The 6,403-nt window shown below is 34.7% G+C and overlaps 1 long non-coding RNA gene across 1 annotated transcript; it reads left to right on the top strand.

The window, feature by feature from the left end:
• The first annotated feature begins 35 nt into the window (after positions 1-35).
• LOC131927514 (uncharacterized) lies at positions 36-2,883 on the top strand. Its single transcript, XR_009383654.1, has 3 exons — positions 36-558; positions 1,318-1,433; positions 1,896-2,883. It is a non-coding gene; the product is annotated as an uncharacterized LOC131927514 (long non-coding RNA).
• The last annotated feature ends 3,520 nt before the right edge of the window (positions 2,884-6,403 follow it).

Raw genomic sequence — 6,403 nt, forward strand, 5'->3', positions numbered from 1 at the left:
TAGTAAAGGGAATGTTTATTGTTTATATTTATTACTATATCGTTCATTAGTCATTACCGAGTGTAGTAAAAGTAGGTATTCTAAATGAGCCGAAAAATTTAAGCCGGTTTTAAAAATTTTTGGTCGCGTTGCGGCATCGCGCGGCGGTCCGACCCCATAACACATACGCAATTAGAAACCACTGATTTAGAAAGAAGAATGGTAGCTCTGTAAGATGGTATAACTTTACCAGCTTTATAATATAATCAAATGCTAAAAATGTTCAATTTAAAATTTTAAAATGATTTTTTTCCATGAAAAAATAATTTTACAGCCGCCAAAGTTGTATATTCCGAAAGGGCATCCAATTTGCCATAAAACTGTTACGATTTAATGAACACTCCATGTATGGGGTCGGACCGCAGTAAATGAAACCAATGTATACAAATCGCGACGACCCGCATCTAAATTTCGCCGGCTTGAGTCAAGATTGTGTTGAATTCCGGAACACCCGACCTCGGTTCAGAGCAAGATTTTGTGTTTATTCGTTGATTACAGTGGATTTAAAAACACGTGCAGGTAAGTTGAATGCACATTATATTACTAGCTATATTCTATATATTTATGATTAACTGCTGCTTTAATACATTTGAATATTAGTGTCCGCTTATCGGTAATTGCTCCACGCTTAAAAAAATTTTTTCCAAAAAATTATCTAGCCTTTTTTAAAAGTCAGTTGTATTTAATTTATGGTCACTGAAATAAAAAAGGAATGCACAATTAAATCAAAAAGATGTTTAAAAAGATGATAGAATTTAATTTGTTTTAGTAAATTATGTTAGTTAATAACATCGGCCGATTAAACTATCAATATTTTGTCGATATTTCAAGCCGATTGTCCGCCATGTTTTTTTTTACTTTCTCGTAGTGTTGGGTTCAACTATTATATTACCGCAGCGGTTAACAGCATACTTTCAATTTATTGTAGCATTGTTTTTTTTTGTCTTTCCTAGTTTCATAGTTAACTATTCTATATATGTGCAGTAGTTACATTAAATTTTAGAATATTACGATCTTTTACATTTTTTATCTCTAGATTTATTGTAAAGACGACTTGAAATAAAATGTAGCCCCCCTTCCATAATAGTTTAGTCCAAAGTTGTTTCTAGATTTAGTCTAGATCTACTTAGTAGTACTTAGATTAGTTAAATTCACTATTGCTTTCATGTTAATATTTAGATCTAGATCTAGTAGTAGAACTATCTATAGTGCTTACATTTAATATCTAAAAAGCATTGAGCAGCCTTACTTTTAATATTATTATTATTCTATTTACAGAGCAAGATATTAGCATAAAAGAAAGGGGAAACTCATTGGCCTACCAATAATTTTGTATTGTTGTGAAAGCAACAACAGGACTCCTGAATACTTTTGAAGGAAACCATATGTCAAATGTTAGTATTGTATGCACTTTGCTTATTATTTATAACGAGCCGGCCCGCGGCATAACATACGCCGCTATTTAGTTGTTTCTAATTTTCAATAATTCATAATTTGTGAATTCGACAGTACCAACGCTGACACTGAAAATATTTCTTTAAAACACTATAAATAGCTCGTTAGGACCATAACCCCCCCCTTCCTTCCCTCCCCCCTCCTCCCCCCCCCCCCCCCTACGTTTAAAATCGTTGGCTCTGCTTGTAAACATTTAGAGTGAACACAGCTCACTAAAACCATGTAGGGGTGGGGAGGTAGGGAGAGCGTTTGCAGCTTGTTTTCTAACGGCTCGAAGAAGAGAATTATATATATAGATGATGTAATGTTACATGATTGATATCTAAGTTGGTATAAAGATATACAGGCCTGCTATATAAGTCAGTATATTTGAAATGCTAATTAATTGTTTTTATTCACAGACATTTTCTATATTCTGGACCAATGGAAGGATCCCTTACTAGATTCCATAATTTGATCTGTAACCTTGAAGAAGACAAACTCAACCAGGATATTGACTATTAATTACAATGCTACCCAACCTCATAGAGAACTTTCCCAATCAGGATATTGACCTGTCTTTTTGAACCTGCTCTAAGATTTCTGATAATTGTATAAGTTAGGACCTAGACATTTCCAGAAGTTGACTTTGATCAATAACTAACTAGAAGAAATAAATATACTAGTAACAAGTAAATTTATGCTAAACAAGTCATGATTAGGAACCAGAGTAACAAAACTAGATGAACATCACAACTCTATTAGGGTAATTTAAAAAGAATTTCAGTTTAATTAGTTATCTTACTTCGCCAGTTTTTAAAATGCATGGAATTTCTTCTTATTATAGTATATAAGTAAAGAAGTAGTATAGTTATTTAGTTTTTTATAACCAAGTAATGCTAACATGTTTCCTACACAATTTATATTACTTTTTTAAAAGTAAGAACACTTTTTGCAAGATGTTAGGTAATGAAAATTCTTGATTTTGGGCATTAAGGAAGGATGCCTTGTATTGTTTTGCAGAATGATTATTTTATGTCTCTGTGTTTATTATATATTAAGAACATCATGTGCTTTAAGTTGGTGTAAAATTTATTAAGATACCTTACTTAAATATTTTTTAATAATTTTTTGAAAAAGGATGAAATTTCTAATTTTTATAAACTGACCTTGCTGAATCTGGTCTCGCTAATTACTTTCTTTATTAATTCTTTACCTGCTTATTTTATATTAACATGGTTTGAATTTCCTTTCTTAGAACATTTATATTATTAATGTGGCTTAATTAGTTGATTTTCTATGATTTTTTAAAAATGACTGTAAATTAACTTTTTGTCTCCCTTTTCGTACTTCGGTAAAATTGTGCTTTGGCTCATTTTTATGTGAATAAATTTTCTATTTATATCTGTCTGACTACCTTGAAAAAAATTGGGTTTGCTATTTGTATTACTGGCTGTGTGTGCAAGAAATTTGAGAGTTCTAACTTAGTTATTGTAGAAGTTAGTAGGGGTCTCAAATAGACCCTTTACTGTTCAAAAAACGAACGCATTTTTTGAGTTTTAAAAAATTCATAACTTTTTTAAAAATAGACATACATCAATAAATTTGGTGTTTCTATTCTGATGAAAACAGTCTCTATCAGGTGGAAGTGTTAAATTTTATTTAATTTAATTATAAAAATTTCATTTTGAATACCTAGTAAAAGGCTTACTGTCCGACATTTGGTAAAATCTTAGTTTAGCGTCGTAAATTCCAACGTAGCTAGTAATGTGCGATGAAGGTAACTAATGAATATTTCTTTCATTTGGCCATCTTTATGTCATATTTTACATAACATAACAGATAATTGAATAACAAATCACAATCCAAGACTAAACCAGTCATAAATATCCTGGAATAAACTTTAAACTACCCCGTTCGAGACAACAATGAGTAAATACAAGCAGCGGCCATGTTTCAAAAAGAATAATAGAGTACTTTCCCTTGAAAAATTGTCTATTCGCATGTCTTTTGTGTTGATTTTGTGGTTTAATATGATTGTTTTGTATTGTTTTAATATATGCCTTTATAGTAATTTTTTCTTTTTTTTCAATATAGTTGACATGAATGTCTAAAAGACCTTTTCAGACTTAATAGTGTGCATCAAGACCACAACAATTGTTGGGAGGTCGAACTTTTGAACACTTTATTTGCAGTAATGTAATCAAATCAATATTAGATCGCTCATAAATGACGTCGCTCTTAAGATAGTAATGACAGCGTGCATATTACAGAATAAACATATGAACATATTGTTTCAGCTAGAAATTGTGATTTGTGGTGGGGAGAGGTTCAGTAGAACTCAGCGATGTGATTTTGGAGAAGGGTCAGTTTTTTTTTTTTTCGTGAGAACAAGGGATGGTTGTGGGAGAAAGACCAGCTGTAGAAGTATGACGCGTCATTCGTGTTCTCAGTGGGGACGATAGACCTATTAAGAAGGGTCAAGAAATGTAAAAAGCATGCTGAGTCGCATTTCTTGAACCCCCACCTTTTCATTCCCCCAGTTAGCACATCGTCACCGTGTTAACGCTCGCGCGTGACGTCATGTAACGGTACCGCCGACCGTTAGGCTAATTTTATAGAAAAAAACAACAAACAAGCACTGCCGTTTTGACTCTTATGCGGCGTTTAATTTGATTACTTATGTTGGTGTTCAATTAAACAGCCACTCACACATCTATCCCTCGTCCATTTAAACATACGTGGTTATTTCTGCAAGCTTGCTGTCTTGAGACTTTCGGCCCTTTAAAAATGTATTAAGCTCTCACCGTATAGAACTAGACTACCCATATTATGCTCCAAAAGAAGCTTGGTGAAAACAGGATGGCCGTCCGATTTTGAAGCTGCTCTGCGCTTTATAAAAAGCACAATAAACGATAAGATGACACTTATATTAAAATAAATTATAGTTCTGAATCTTGATACATTAAAAGTGATATTCGGAAATTTAGAGCTTCGACAGTCAACATAATAGTCCAAGAAAATAAATTTCCTCAAACGATGGAACATTACTAAATTTGTGCGCAGTTTAGCGAAATTGAATTTAAGTATTTACGTCATCTTACAACGCGCGATAGCCTACTGGTGCTCTAACGCGGCCCATGCTAATGGCCGTATTCCTAACGCCCCGCATTAGACGCGGCTTATTCGACGGCAGGCATTTGGTGGCAAGCCTTTTTGACGGGGATAGTGTGGTGAGGCCGTTTTGCCAAATGTCTTAAACTAGCAGGCTTGCAACATTTGTGATAATTCGTTTTGAGCAAGGTAACAAAGCATTATAGAGGTTCTCCATCAACCACCTAGGTATTTTTCCCCGTTCACCTGCTTTCATGAGACCGACACGTCATAAATTGCGGAGCCGCCTGAGTTGACGTCACAAATCTTCACTCACTCCCGTAGCAAATCATATGTGACATCATTTATGGACAACCCCATATCACTCACTTGGGTACTTGATATTGACAATTTGACAACAAAGGATAACCAAAATGTATCTGGCAGGTGGAGACTTGCAATCGACCATAATGACAACACGCACTTAAGGGGTGGACTGGCTCATTGTTTTAGATGATGTTTTACGAGGGAAGCTGGTGGATAATACATTTTGTCTCTCTGTATATATAAATGATGACAAAAATTTAATGTTGTCAAAATTATGGTTAGAGATCTTAGATAAGGCAGAGTGAAGCGTAATTTTTTTACATTATGATTTTTACACTCTATATACGGCATTCCCATCTTGTGTCTGACAGTGATTTTACTGTGATGTAAGGCACGGCTTCTTCCAAAAATCTTCCATCTTGCAGGTGAACCGGCAAATATCACATAGATTCTTTGCAGAACACCAAAAAATGTCACTGCTTTTGAGCTGATCATCGCCATATCTCCCAACACAAGATTAAAACTATGGCAGCCGCAGGGTGTGAAAAATGCGCGACTATTCTTGCGAAGATTATGGGCTTGGACTCCTTGTTGTTTTCCTTTCATATTAGCCCCATTATCGTATCCCTGTCCTCGACAGTCATCAATATCCAAGCCTAATTTCTCGAGTGCAGCTAGAAGTAACTCTGAAAATCCTTTGCCTGTTGTGTTTTCAGCAATAAAAAACTCCATGAAATGTTCAACAACTTTTACGTCACAATGTGAAGCATCCACAAAACGCACAATCAGCGATAGCTGTTCTTTGTGACTCACGTCCGGAGTGCAATCAAGTATATTTGAGAAATATTTTGCAAGTTTCAGTTTAGCGATAATTATCTTCTTCACTTCAGATGCCATCAATTCTATGAATTCATTTTGGATTTGATGTCCTAGGTAATGATAATGTGTTTTTCCATCTCTAATACGACGAACGTGCTCTTGGATGTTTGGATCAAATTTTGCGAGCATCTCAATCAACCCTAAGAATTTACCATTATGTGGTTGGTAGAGCTTTTCAGTTTTTCCACGAAACGCACTGTTATTTTCAGCAAGATACTGCACGACAGCCAGGATTCTTGTCAGGACAGCCCGCCAATGACGTTTTTCTTTATATATTTGATCTAGCATCTTACTGTCTATGCCTGTATTTCTGGACATCCGCTTTAGAGATTCTAGCCATGCTTTCATGTTGTTAATATGTTCTGTAGAAAGCTCATGTTTTTCCAGTTTTTGTCCAAGATGTCTCCAGTCATTAAAACCCCGGTTTGACAATTTTCCCGCGGAAGATTTTCCATACAGCTTGCAACAAAAACAAAATGCTGCATCTTTTATTTGAGAATAAACCAACCATCGCCTATCTACACATTCCTTGTTTGGCAACTTCCGAATATAAAAATTCCTTGAAAAGTGTCTCTTTTCCATATCTATTGGATAATTATGGTCGTCAGGTAATCTGATCGGACCTTTCTCC

The sequence above is a fragment of the Physella acuta genome, unplaced genomic scaffold (genome assembly GCF_028476545.2).
Source record: "Physella acuta isolate Inbredline_101_S28 unplaced genomic scaffold, ASM2847654v3 ptg001413l, whole genome shotgun sequence".
Taxonomy (NCBI): domain Eukaryota; kingdom Metazoa; phylum Mollusca; class Gastropoda; family Physidae; genus Physella; species Physella acuta.